The sequence below is a fragment of the Cuculus canorus genome, chromosome 1 (assembly GCF_017976375.1).
Source record: "Cuculus canorus isolate bCucCan1 chromosome 1, bCucCan1.pri, whole genome shotgun sequence".
In the NCBI taxonomy this organism is placed as follows: Eukaryota; Metazoa; Chordata; class Aves; order Cuculiformes; family Cuculidae; genus Cuculus; species Cuculus canorus.
The window spans coordinates 35,737,796-35,753,305 of NC_071401.1; the positions used below are offsets into that span (position 1 = coordinate 35,737,796).

General features: G+C 34.6%; 1 long non-coding RNA gene across 1 annotated transcript in view; it reads right to left on the bottom strand.

Moving 5' to 3' along the window:
- Positions 1–662: 662 nt before the first annotated feature.
- The window catches only part of LOC128853823 (uncharacterized), a 29,147-nt gene continuing 14,299 nt past the window's right edge, over positions 663–15,510 (bottom strand). The window contains exon 3 of the long non-coding RNA XR_008452607.1: positions 663–871. This is a non-coding gene — a long non-coding RNA (uncharacterized LOC128853823). The remainder of the gene's footprint in view (positions 872–15,510) is intronic.

Sequence of the window (15,510 nt, forward strand, 5' to 3'; positions counted from 1 at the left end):
AATAGTTTCAATGTTTATCTTTCAAACCACACAGTTTTATAAACAGCTTTGCTCTTCTGCAATTAGTAGACACTCTGCCCAATCTCTGTGCTTTTTGGTAGCATTGTAAAACAACTATACATTTACTCAGAACTCAGAAACATACTAGCTTCACTAAGAACCTGCAAATATTTCAAGCAGTCTTTCAATCAATCCATCTTACTTTTATAAATTGTCCATCATGGGAAAATCCTAAATATAATGAAATATAATACTAGATTCAATAAATACTTAAGTGGGTAAATCAAACACAGTGCTAACTCTGCCTTACAACTTGACAGTAATTTTAATGTTTTCGTGTACACCTAGAAGACATCAGTGTCAAGCAGGAAGGAATTTTTCAGATTATAATTTTTAATTTCTAAATTTTTCTTTTAAAGTTGACCAGACAGAAAACAACTTCAATTTAAACCTGAATTATTTTAACATCAGAGACAATAAAACATTTAGTGCCATATAATCAAGACTCCTAATGAAAGGTCATTATTTGAGAGAGTTAAAAGGGTTGCCACTTGCTGATACCAGCCTGGATTATACCCGACATACCCATGTTGAAGAACCAATCAATAGCAACTTAATTTTATCTCACCAAAGTTCAAGAAATTTTGAAGACCCACCTGTCTGAGTAGAAGAAACAATTATGCAAATCATCAAGCAGCTTTCCACAACTGCAAGTACTGGAACGAATGTTCCAGTGTACTATCAGTACACTGATGACACATCAAGAAATTACAATAAATAGAATTATTATATGGAAACAAGCAAGTATAAACCAAAACAGAATCCGAGGGGATGGTGAGATGGTGAGAAGCAGAGGGAAAGAATAGGAACTCTGAAATTAAAACAAACAAAAAAAAATACAGGTTAGTTGAAATATTAATTCCTTAAAGCAACAAACTGTATTTGCTAGAAGGAAAGTTTAAACCAGGCCAAGTTAATCAAATTACAAAGAAAATCCTGGTGCATATTATGTTAAACAGAAATGAAAAGTTTTTATCAAGAAAAAAGTGCTTACCTTAAAAGTACTTTCAAAACAGATCCCAAAAAATACCAGGTTGATGAACTTTTTGAACACAATTAAAAATGGTCAAATGCACAAACCTTCTTTATATTATTTTAACTACCATTTTTCATTTAAAGGCTTGAGGAATGAGAAATTAGTTCTTCTGGGTATATATTAAGAACTTTAATTACTAAATTCTATAGCCTTCACTATGGAGGACTGACTAGTTGATAATGATCACCCCCATTGACTTTGAATCTCTTAAAGTAAAACTAAGATGGATGTTTTCAGTAAAAAATACAATTAATTCATAGGCAATGAAGTTAATTCCTTGATCAGAGTATCCTGAGCATTGTAATGCGTAGTTTTGTAAGCACCTGGCTCCCATCATATCTGGCTGTCATGTTTTACAGCCAATCTTAGAAGTAATAAGAAGAGTTATGAAATCCTAACAGGACTTGGAACTTGTTCAGACTCTTAAGTAGTGGAGATCATTTCCAGGCTTATTGAAAATTATTTCCTTTCAGAAATTCCATGAAAGTGGCAGCAGTTAGTAGAGCTGCTCAGGTCTAGTACCCATAGAACTAACATCTAAGTCTACTGCTTACGTGTCTCTGCTGTGTGATACTATGCCTTAGCCTGAGAAACAGATATGATGTTGAACGCATCACCTTGCATGGGACAGTAGATACAGATGTTGCCTCACCTTATACCATGATGAGCTTCTTAGACCCATAGGAACCTTATAGTACATTTTGTAGTGGTATTCTAAAGGCTTATTCTTGCAATGATACCACACATGTAAAGTGTGAAATCACTGAAGAGGAATGGCTGAAGTTTTGTCCCTGTCCAAAGAAGAGCAATGAAGTTGGTGAAGGGTCTAGAAAACAAGTCTTACGAGTAGCGTCTGAGGGAATTGAGATTTTTTGGCCTAGAGAAAAGGAGGCTGAGGAAAGACCTTATTACTCTCTACAACTACTTGGAAGAGCTTGTAATGAATTGGGTTTGCCTCTTTTTCCGAGTAAATCATTTGCTGGATAAAAAATTGGCTGGGCCCAAAGAGTTGCTGTGAATGGAGTTAAATCCAGCAGATACAAGTAGTGTTACCGAGGACTTAGTGTTGGAGTCAGATCTTTTTAATATCTTTACCAATGATCTGGATGAGCGGATCAAATGCATCCTCAGTAACTTTACAGACAACACCAAGCTATGTGGGAGTTTCAATCTGCTTGAGGGTAGAAAGGCACTACACAGGGATCTGGATAGGCTGAATCGATGGACTGAGGCCAACTGTATGAGGTTCAACAAGGCTAACTAACTTCCAGGTCCTGCACTTGAATCACAACAACCCGATACAATGTACAGACTTAGGGAAGATTGTCTGGAAAAGTGCCGGGGTAAAAGGACTTGGGGGTGTTGGTCAATAGCCAGCTGAATAAGAGCTAACAGTGTGCCCAAGTGGCCAAGAAGGCTAATAGTATCCTGGCTTCTACCAGAAACAGCATAGACAGGAGGACTAAGGAGGTGATCATCCCCCTATACTCAGTGCTGTTGAGGCCTCACCTCCAATACTGTGTTCAGTTTTGGGCCCCTCAGTACAAGAAGGATGCTGAGGTGCTGGAGCATGTCCAAAGAAGGATAGCAAAACCAGTGAAGACTCTGGAGTATGCCTTATGAAGAGTGGTTGAGGGAACTGGGCTTATTTATTCTGAAGAAAAGGAGATTGAGGGGATACCTTATTGCTTTCTATAACTACTTGAGTTACAGGCTGTAGTGAGGTGTGTTTCAGCTTCTGAGTAACAAGTGATAGGACAAAAAGAAATGGACTCAAATTGAACCAGGAGAGGTTTAGATTGGATATTAGGAAATATTACTTCACTGAAAGGGTTGTCAAGTGTAGGAACAGGCTGTCCAGGGAAGTCTTTGTGTCACTATCCTGCGAGGTATTTAAAAGACCTGTAGGTATGGTGCTTAGGGACATGGTTTAGTTGTGAACCTGGCAGTGCTGGGTTTATGGCTGCACTCTATGATCTCAAGGGTCCTTTACAATCTAAATGATTCTATGAAGTTTTCTCTCTCCCTGCAGCTATCTATATAAGCAGAATAATCTAATTCAATTATAATGAAGGGCTTACTTTTCTTATTTGAAGTTAGTAACTATACCTAACCTGTTTTCAGCAGAGTGTTAAGAATATCTTAGTCTCAGGACCAGTCACGGATGTGTTTTCTGGAATTTAATCTATTCAAGAAATAAAATATACAAGCAGGAAATGTTATGCCTTGTGTTTTTCAGGATATGCAATGCTTTCTTAAGGCACATATACATACAAAATCTGCAAATTTTCAGAAACTTATAACTAAAATATCAACATATTAGCTTCTTGGGTACTCCCTCTAAAATGCAACAAAATTTTATGACTGATGCAATCATATCAAAGCTGAATAATTCTAAGATAATGTTGACAGTCAAATATTAAAAAATACTTTTTTAAGAAGGGGGTTGTCTTCTAGCTGCATTCTGGTTAGAAATCTAACATCTTCATTAGTCACAGATATGTTCTATAATACTAAAAAATTCTAACAATAAAAATATGTATTTTGGGGTCTAATCTGCAGTGTTATGCAACACTAGCAGTGCGGAAAATATGATGTGTATACTAAACACAACCACTGCTAGGTTTTTACTTTTTTTAAACAAATAAGACAGAAACAGGAAGAAAGAAACCCACAGCTCTGAATTTAGCCTAACTTTTCCTAATGATTACTTTTCAGTCAACTAATCATGTCTATATGCTTTGAAGAGCTTAACAAAATTCACCTCAATTAGCGTATTTTATCCCGTTATTTGCTGATCCTCAAATCAAAAATTTAAACAACCTAACACAGAAAATCTTTCTATGGTAAACAAGCATCATTGCTTCTGGCAAGCTAAAGTGCTTGAAGCATCCCCTTGAAGCTGTGTATGCCTTGAAGGCACCCATCTGGTTGTTCTTCTTAAGAAAAGAATTTGTGTCTTCTCCCAAGGCGAGCCCTGTTTAGTTGTTAACAGATTTTGAGTAATTTCCTCATTAAATAAGGATGTAACCTGGTCAAGATCCTTTGCAAAGAAATTACTGTTTAGTTAAAATTAAGGAAGATGTCTAGTTAAGATCTTGGTTAAATGGAGATTGAGTGACTGAGGTGTTTGATAAAAGGACACTGAATACTTCACTGCAAGATCAATTGTGATGAAAAACTCATTGGCATCTAATAAGCTTTCAGTGACATTATTACATAATATTACATAATATTTGCAGGATACTCGAAGTTTTAACATGATGCAAAATGGAGCAGTTACCAGTCCAGAGATTTATCATATGGTGAAAGAATTAACATTCATCATGCCCTACTACCGCTAGTAATACTCCAGGGGATGGCAAATGCAACCTGGGATATTAGAGTGTGAAATAAAAACAACCCACCCCCCACAAAAAAACCAAACAAAACCTCCCCAGAAAACAAACCACAATTGAAAAAATTAAGAATAGATGAGGGGAAATACTATTAGAGAGATTTTAAATTCATTTCTCACAACAGAAACATAGGTAAAAATTAATTTGTATTTCTCAAACTATTCCCAGCAGGACCGATATTTCCAGAACAGTCTAATTTCATGCAATTTTTGACACAATTTTTACAAAAGCCGAGGGTGGAAAGAATACAGATACAGAACTATTGCCTTGGTAAAAGGTCTCTTTGTACCAGCAGATAGACGAGGCTACATGAGGTAAGCTTGTTGGCTGTTTCTTATTCTCTACCTGTACTTAAATCTATAATTTAAAAAGAGAAGTTCTATCTGCAAGGCCATCCATCTGGTGTCTCATAGAAACATTAAATTCAGAATGAAACATTAAAACAGAAGAGGAAAGCAACCACTGAACCCCAAGGCAAAACAGAGGCAGCGTAATCCTTATGGACAAGTAGAATACAACACTTGTTTACCTTCAAAATGAGCCAGAACAAACCTTTATTCCAAAGGCTAGTGTATGACTTGTGAGAGGATAGACAAGAAAATCTCTAATTGCTGTTTAACACAGGCATTGAACCCCACTGAAATTTTGTTTCATGTGGATTTAATCCAGAAGTAAAAAAGAGATGACCTCAATCTCTCTCTTTATTTTCTCCTGTGGCCTTTGTAACAAAAGTTTGAGCATCTCATTTTCTTTCTTTGTGCCTTTTCTAAACCTGAAATAGTACTTATTTATCCACTTTAGAGGTGTATGGCAGCAGAATCACTTAAAAGTTCTGCAGCATTTTTATCTAAATATACATGCAATGCTTTTCTTTGGTGCAGAATCTATGTCCAATTTATAATTATACTAATAATAACTAAAAAATACAATAATTGTTCATAGGCAAAGCAAAATCTGCTACTGTACCCGCAGTTAGAAACGTAAAATAAAAGTCCAAGTCGCTGAACTGTCATCTTGGAATTCACAGTACTTCAATGTTTTGTTCCATAATGCATACACTGTTAAAACTGTATTTTTTTAATCAACAGCTGTTTTTTTAACATAGCTAAAATATGAAACAAAAGAAAAGATGCAAGGATCTTTTTTTCCTCATTTTTTTTTGTCTGTGCATTATGTGGCCAAACACAGTCAACAGCTAATTTTAAAGGCAGAAAAAATGTTATAGACAAGGGAAGCACACTTAATTTCAAGCATAACTTCTAAAGAAGGCCTGATAATACATACTGACACCCAAATACATACAAATGAACACTGAAGCGAACAGACAATAGCTGCCAATCCAAAGCTGCCTTAAACTTAACTGAAAAAAAAAACCCAAACTCCCAAAACTTAAAAACGATAAAAATAAAAGCAACCTCCAAAGAGCAGACATATTCTAAGTGTCTACTTAAAAAGAAACAAAAATTATCTCTATTGACCATAAAGAGAGTGTAGGTTTACAAAAATAGATATTCGATAATTGTTTCCCTAAAAATCCACTCGCATGGTCATATATCTGCTTGATCCTTCCTTGGGTGACTGCTCTTTTTCATTCACAGTAATAAAGGAAAAGTAAATATGCCCAGTACATTGAGCAGTCACTAATGAAGGATAATATAAGCTAGAAAACTTTTTAGTAAATGGCATAAATAATTATTGGAGCAGGATAGATATTATAATGTCTTTTTGCTGCGTTTTGGACTGTATGAGCATGTTAGATGCATTCAACAACATCTGCAGTACTCTCCTCTATTGGCAGTTGACATGAAGGAATGTCTAATTATAAATGCCAACATGAAAAATTTTCTAGCCATACAAAGATCAAAACAATTAGTTCTTAATGTGAGAAAATCTCTAGGCACCTGAGGAACTAGAGGATAAAGCACCATCAGATACACATACACCCCTTAGCACTAGACAGAAAATAAATTGGGATTTTTATGTGAGTTGTTTAGATATGTGTATGTTCTAATAGATCTCAGTCATATGAAGACTTCTAAAAGACTCTGGGAACCCAACTATAGTGTTGTTTGTTTGTTTTTTTAATCTGGCCTAAATGATCTGTTCAATGTTCAAACTAAGTCAGAGTTAAGACAGCGAAAAAAAATTTCTTTTCTATCTGAAGTTCCAAGCAAGAAATCACGTTACCAAACCCTCATCTATCACACACTGCAATAGTCTTCAACATGTCCCAAACACTTGAAAAACCATCTTTTTTAATTAACTTAGTTTTGGCAACATTATTTTTTTAAAAAAGAATAATCAAAATTGTTCTTCGATCAACCGATGCGATGCAAAACTCAGTCTGGTGGCTGCAGGCCTCAGGAAATCAACTTTCTCACTTCTGAGAAGTGGCTCTTATCTTTACTTAGATTTTACTTTGTTCTTATTTTGTACTTTAGTGAAAGTACAAGAAGAAAAACAATTTATGAGCAGAATATTATATAGATTGCAACAGCTATATTCTCCATTGCCATCTGGCTTCTCGTATCCTTATAAGTTAGACAGCAGAAAGATGAGCAATAGAATTAAAATGAATAAATCTTTTTGTTGATCTTCAGAAAAACTAATGATTGTATCATTATGAAAATGGTACTTCTTTTCAAAATGTCACACATAATTGTGCATAGCCAGAGTTAAATGAACCAGTAAATGGATTGGCGTTAATAATTATATTGGATATGTGTGCAATTTCAAGTATTAACTAATAAAAATGATTGATAATTTTTATATAATTGCATTTAAGAATATGAAAGAAGTTTTAAAAAAATGTGACTTGTAGCTTTTTACAGAAGTTAATTAAATACTTGTTAAACAATAATTTATTATATCACTGGAGTTTTATGAATAAAACAAAATAAAAAGAGAATAATCTACAGTTTTTATAGCGCTGGAGTGTCACAGACCTGTAAACATATATCTCAAACCCTTGGGATTGTTCTTATCTTCTATACTGTCGGTTTGTTTCCTGAAATACTTTATGGTTTCACATTCATTAATCTACAGTGGCAGTTCTGCCTTACCTCTCATCACAGGCATACTGGGTAAAATATAAAATAAAATAAGTGAAAATATATTTGTAAAATAAAAATATACTTGCATTAGAAAGTAGCTTCAAGACTCACGACTCTGAAGATTTAGCTGAGATACTTTAAAAAGTAGATGAAGCTTTTTATATTGTAATAAACAAAATCATTGTTTTTAGCCTGATTTATTCAGAGCTATTATGTGTTCATCTAAGTAACTTCAATTACTGAAGTAATTATTTCATCAAATAATGTCTCTGCTTCACAGAGACTGTGACATGTTTCTAATAACATTTCCTAAATAAGAGGGGAATTGTCTTTTTTATTTACAAATTCATAATTCAATTCATAAAAATACACAGATAAACCTCCAAAATCTTAATACAAACCACTATAATCAGACTCCTATATATCTATAAAGAAAAGGGCGTAAGAGTCTTTCCCAAAAGAAAGTTGAAAAAAATCCTCTCCTACTAGATTTCTTTGGTAAATTAATGATTTAAAATACTATAAAAGTGGTCAAGAGGAAGCAAGGCTTGAAAATTTTCCCCACTAGAATTTGGTACTAGTTAGCCACAAATGATAGCTCTCTGAACCTCTTCAGTTCAGTGAATCTGAATTACCTAAAATGTAGGCAATTCTTGACATACTGTCTCTCCCTAACACATTGTGTATCTAACACTGTTCCTGGAGAAGTGGAATATGACCCAGCTTCATGTTTCCACTCTTCTTATGTGTTTCAGCAATCAATTAACTAAGCCTATTCCTATATTTTTAATATTAAAAACATAAAAATTACTAAAGGAATATGCTGGCTGAGTATCAGAATGAGGCATTCAGAAGTTATGAAGTGCTGGAATCTTCATTCATCTCTCTTCACTCTATGATCCAGTTTATGTAATGAGATAATATTTTTACACAAGTTCATTCATCATTCCAAATAGAGAATGGATAATGTTCAGTAGTTGAGCAACTGAGCAAACAGCTTTGACTAAGTTGGATTTGGTTCCTTGGCTTTGGTGATGAGGACTTTCATAAGTCATAAGAAACCAGGACTTGGTGCCCACTTTTTTTAGGGAACATTTGAGCAACTGAGAAATCTGGGGTTGTTCAGCCTGGAGAAGAGAAGGCTCCAAGGAGACCTCATAGCAACCTTCCAATACCTTAAGGGGGTCCTTCAAGAAAGCCAGGGAGGGACTGTTTACAAGGGCTTGTAATGATAAGACTGGAGTAATGGGTATAAACTGGAGAGGGGCAGATTTAGACTAGACATAAGGAAGAATTTCTTCACTGTGTGAGTGGTGAGACACTGGAACAGTTTGCCCAGGAAAGCTGTGGATGCCCATCCCTGGAGGTGTTCAAGGCCAGGTTGGATGGGGCCTTGGGCAGCCTGATCTAGTGGGATATGTCCCTGCCCATGGCAGGGGGGTTGTAACTGGATGATCTTTAGGGTCTCTTCCAACACAAACTATTCTATGATTCTATGATTTGTATATCTGACAGCTACTTCTTGATCAGTGTCATGACCTGCAAGCTACAAAATATTTGGAAAGGCTGAGAGAAGTTTTCGGTGTGTTTTCTTGACATTTTTCAATTTTGACAAATAAAGCCATGGGAGAAGGAGAAAAGTTTATCCAAACATCTTATCTACTTTCCTAAAGAATGGTCCCCCCACTTTGTGAAAAAAAGACAACCGAATTATTTTAGGTGAGGAATATCAACTCCAAACACTGAGGTGGAAATAGTCTTACTTTAAATATCCTATGGTCATTTAGCAAAGAATACTTAAATAATTGCAGGTGTTTCTATTTAAGGAGCATAGGGATGTTGTTAAATAGTATATTCCTTGCATTTATTACATACTTTAAATTCCTTATATTTTTATTTAAGGAATAACAGGAAAACTTTAAGATCTTCCATTTTCAAGTAGGGTAGATATGGCACTTGCAACCTGCTTGATAAGATATTTATTTGTGTAAAGAGGCTCTTACATGACATCAGTCTCTCCCTGGGTGAAGGTTCAGATTTTTCAAAGTTAAAAAACAAAAATCATCAAACAATCCTCTCTTGAGGAAAATATCCATAACAGAATTTAGGCTGAAGCAAGTGATATCTGGTGACAAAGCAGTCTCTGCTGAAGACATTTGGCACTGAAGCAATCTTCCAGGGGCAGTAAAGCAATTTGTATATCTGACTGTTTTCAGGGACTGTTTTCCTTTTTCTCTTTTTTGAGCATAGAAGAGCAGAGAGGCCATGAGGAAACAAAATAGAGGAGATACTGGCTATAGCTGATGGAATTTTGTCTACCTGCTTTTCTAAGGGGAAAAAAAAACCCAAAAACTTCCTGTTCATAAGCAGAATTCCCATCCTTTGAATGAATAAGTCATGTATCTCTAATAAATTTCTGACTCTTAGATCCCCTTATATCAGTAGCATAGGTAGATTTTTTTGGAAATATTGAAAAGGGAAGGGAAGGGAAGGGAAGGGAAGGGAAGGGAAGGGAAGGGAAGGGAAGGGAAGGGAAGGGAAGGGAAGGGAAGGGAAGGGAAGGGAAGGGAAGGGAAGGGAAGGGAAGGGAAGGGAAGGGAAGGGAAGGGAAGGGAAGGGAAGGGAAGGGAAGGGAAGGGAAGGGAAGGGAAGGGAAGGGACCCATATCTACTCATATATTTAGGAAGTTGAAATATTTGAATTTATTTTTTCTCCAGATTTAGCACTAAAAGAGCACTCATACTTTTTTTTTAAGTGTTTGGTAATAATCATGCTCTTAATAGCAACAGCACATATACAATACTGTTCAGAATATAGTAACTTTGCTGATCAATAACCTTACCTACCAAGGCAGACAGCTTTCCTCAGCTTACCAAAGGAGAAAAAATAAGAGCTCAAAGAAGCTTTCCAGTTCTCATGCTGAGGGACAAAATTTTCATCCTTTCTGAAGGAACTATTAGACAAATAGATCTTGCGATAATTCTGGGGGACCTTCAAAGTCAGCGTATTTCAGAAAAAAAGGTAAATAAGAAACTGTAGATTCTCAAGAGATACAGAGATACCTCTCCCAGTAATCCATCTGTTCTACACTGTCAAATACCTAAAATGGCCTGGCAACTTTTTGACATGGAAGTGTGTTTTTTCAGTTCTAAGCAGTTCTTGGAGTTCTATAAATTGCAATCAGTGGTTTAAATTACTATCGCATAGACTGCTGTAGATAGCATGAGTTAACCACAGGAATGAAACAAGGATGCATAAACCATTCTGCACAGTAAAATAAAAACATAGTAAAACAAAAACAATTAAGAGGGGAAAAAAATGTTCATGGCAATTCAGTAACCAAAAATGCAATACGGTCCCATTAAAAGGCAGTGGTAAGAATCAGCAAAGATTGGACTTTCGATAGCATAAGTTTGCAGAGTAGTTTTTCTGAGCCTCAGGATATTTAAATTTTGGAAATACTAACAGAATAATATAAATGAAATATTATGAAAATACCAACAGTGTAATTAATAAAGCCTCAGTGTCAGACTGTTTTTTAGTTTGTTAAAGATTTAGTTCTTTAAATGATCCTGTAATTTACACTTTGTCAAGCACATGACTAATATTACTAGTCTGATTATCAAATACACATCTAACCTATAATGATAGATATATGTTGGGTAGGTTGTGGAAATTTTATCAGAAGATTTATACGTCACCATCCAACAAAAAGCATATACCATTGAGGATAGAATGTGTATTTCAAATGTATAAACTCAGAGGAATCAAAGCGCCTAAACAAGCTTGAGCACTGGCACTGTTTTCGGTTAATCAATATTAGGAGTTGCTAAAATAAGGAAACATTTGTGCAGTACTTTAAATAGACTTTTAATAACTATATAAGTGCACAGACTAAGTTCATCAGATCAGCTGCTTTTTCATATATTCAAAATGTCAGAAAGAATTGCATTTGTCTGATAACGTTACTTTCTTTACCATTTATCTACACAATTTATGTTTTTGGCTTTTCCTATTTGCAGTACAAGATCACTAAGCCTTCATTTTATTATATGCTGCACAAAACATAAATAAAAATATTCAAATCATTATTTTATGATAGTTTATACCCCAAGCAAGCACAGTAGTCTTTAGCAGAAATAGCTGTACAGATTCTGTGAAGAGGTTATAACATATGGACTGAAGGGAAATTTGTTACTCTTGCAATAAACTCAGAACAATGACATGAAAACAGATTTATCATTTTGAAGTAAGATCAAGGACAGCTCTATGGAGAATATTTTTTTTTCCCTTTGCAGCATATAATGAAAGGGTTTGCAGTGTGTGAGTGCATAAAATATCTCTACAAATCAGCTTAAGTGCAGATCTCCGAACAAGTCACAAACAAAATGGAGGTTAAGAATAAACTGTGAAAACTATTCTGGCTTTGACCTACAGAAGTTATCTGAATTTATTATTTGCTAGCCTTTAGAAATGAATCATTATGAAATCCTGTAATCACTGTATCAGAATGATGTCATTCAGCAAAGTGTTGACACATGACCGTATTTAACTTTCAACAGACTTATCACTAAGCAGTTTTCACTTTTTTTTTCTCATTTACCTTGATAAAGCGTAAGTGTGAAATGTTAACATGAGCCTTAAAAGTTCAATTCCCACCTTGTAAAATGCATTTGGCTCAGAAATGACATATTCTTGGCAATATTCTGCTTCATGACTGTTAATTGTATTTTCTTTCAGCTTATCTTCAAAGATTTCATCTGTCTTATACATTCAGTACATTTGGTTTCAAAGTCATTTTTATTTTCTTATCTTTTTTTAAGTTCTTCATTGTTGGATATTTAATTTTTTAACAAAGTTAAACAGGATTTTAGAAGACATCTCCCAAAAGAAATCTAATCCATAAAATATAGAGTTCACCTTCAAAGCATATTGTATCACCCTGTACTTTTTGTTACAGAACATAAAAATGTAAGGACAAAATGGGTAAATTGTATTTCAAACAAGATTCCTGCTACAAAGTAAAAAAAAAGTCCATCACCATTACAGTACAGTTAGCAAAGCAATGAGGAATTCAGAGAGGTGATTTTTAGGGGATGTATTTCTTGAAGTACTGTATAACAACCAATAGAGTGCATGGCAATTTTGATCTCACCCACTCTGTGGGACATTAGCTACCTATAATTTTATGATATGATGTATGATAGTCAGAAATAAAGTACGTAGGATTTCTTAAATATCAATGTATACAGCATTTTGTAAACAAGAAATACAGCCAGGAAGTTTGATTTGTTTCTGGAAACAATCCTCAGGCTTACAAGACCGAAAAGGGAGAGTTGCCATCTTCGGTCTGAACTGCAACCACTAGGAAGAAGGCATGTTTATTTGTAAGAATTGAAATGCACTCAGTCAAGGATAAAGATATGCTTGTACAAGTGTTTTCAATTGAACCAAAGAGATGTTGTTATTTCTAATAATGTTGTAGACTTTTTTAATACTTATTCATTCACAAGTATTTACATAATAATAGCCCCTTAGCTAGAGGGCAGTAGATGTTTCCCTCCAGACCCGATGTACAAATGACTTGTTCATTCCCAACTAGAAAATCTAACTCCTTTTCTATGCAAATAGATTTGCACAATAAGTACATTGTGAAGCATAACTGAAACTCTTAATTGTTTTGGAGAGAGGGACAGGCCAGGTACATCCATTAATTTGTACAACACTCAGCACACCAGCCTTCCAAGCCAATAGCAGGGTTCCAATACTGCTGACATGCACATCTGATCTTGTTAGCAGAAGGTGTGAGGAGGCACGGTAAAGTTCAATAGTAAGATTCTTAAAAATACTGAAAAACGTTCTTAAAAATACCAAAAATATATTACAAGGAAGAAATAAAGAGTTCATTTCCCAAATGAACAAAGTGTTCTGCAGTAATTAGTCTCTGCCCTATCCTTTCATTTTCAGAAAGGTAGCCACCTGTTCATGAACCACCATTTGGGTGTGATTGTATTATAATCTACTGTTTTGTCAACTCAGCCATAAAGAAAGGAAATTTATTATAGTAGCCATAAGGAGTTATATTCAAAATTTATGGCACCTAAAAGTTTAAGGAACATAAAAGCAATCATTTCAGGTCAGGCCAAAAATCTCTTACCCAGTACCCTGTTAGTGAAAGGAGCATCTTACTTGTTCAATGCCTGTCAAATTCCTAACATACATGATACTTTCCCAGAGCACATATTTATCCTTTGCCCAAGTAACTGGCCCTCTCATGGAACTATCTGGTTTGTCTTATCTTTACTCTTGAATAGTTTCCCTTAGAAAATTCTTAAGGAAAATCATAAAATGTACTAACTTGGCATATATTATTTAATATATACTTGGTATACGCAAATTAAAACCTGATTTCAGGGCTACATCTTTCTTCCACAAAACAAACCAAAAAAAAAACACCAATCCCCAAAACACCAAAAATACAAACATTATTTGCAGTCATATTAATTTTGTCAGAATCCTAAATATATACAATTAGTCCTGAAAGTAAGGGAATAATATCTAAGTCTGATTTACCATTCAAAACACTTTCATTTTAATTGTATTTTAGCATTTTCTTTTATGAACCAAAATCAGTACTGAAAAACAAAGACCACACAGTCAATTTTACATTGCCTACATCTATCACTAAGAGGAATAGAAAAGGTAGATCAAGGACAACAATAGAACATGATTTAAGGATTACTATGTTTTGCTCATTGTGATTTGTAGGATCTTAGTCATTATTTAGACAAATGGTAGATACCTACAAAAAATGTCTGTAAATCCCCGAAGATTCATCTGTTGCATAAAGAAATGATATGTAGCCAACAGTGCTTAGTGTTTCATTTGTAAATCTTTGGCTAAAATCTTTTAGACAGGAATCTGGCAGTGCAAGTAATATCGTTTGACTTGCATCAAAGTTCTTGCTTTTGTCTATTTTTCCATCTTTTGCATTTAAAAATTTATCAAGGATTTAATTATGTCTCACAGCCTTAGGCACATAAAGGCAGATGAAATCATGGTCATAGATGCTAATTTTGTGTGACTTTGGAAGCATGGAAGCAAAATACCAATTATCAGATAGTTGAAAAGTAATACCAAATTTAAGGGAAGGAAACAATATCCAAGAACACATTCAATGTCTGTGCATAATCCAAATAAAAAAGGAAAAAAATTACCTATTGAATGTCAGAAGAAAATTCTGCTGATCTCTTGAATGTCAGAAGAAAATTCTGCTGATCTCTGAAATACATTAATAGATAACAAAGATGTTGAATATTTCCACTATGACATTCTGCGATATTAGTCACCCTGGTGAAAAGATCTTAGCCTTAAATGAATAGGTTCACTCATTCATGAGGTATGAAATCTAGTTACAATATCCTTCACAATACTTTCACAACCCAGTGCAGAAGAATGAACTGAGTTCAGGAGGATGGTGTTTTCGGTGGAAAATAATATTATTTTTAATGACCTTACTTGTGACAAGTACTCAGGTTTGCTCAATATCGATATCAAAATTCTTATGAGTGACATTTCCAAGAATGAAGTACAATCATACAATTCATTGGGGTACTAAAAAAAAACAAGATACCCACTACACTTTTATCATAATGCTGACCTCTACTATGTGACACATAGAGATATTTATGATTATATTAAGAACATTGGCCAAAAAAAGAGCTGGTTTCCCACATACACATCTTACTTCCACAAGTTTTTCTGTTATAAAATCTCAGGGATCAGATTCTGATGCAATCTGACTAACTATGCACCGTTTATATAGTAATCATATCTCTGTTTTCTGTAACACGATTGCATTATGCATCTTTATCCAAATATCTATAAGTATGTTTGGGAACCATTAGTTGTCACTGGTGTTACGTGGGTAATCCAGAATTTAAAAGACAATTTAATTCATATT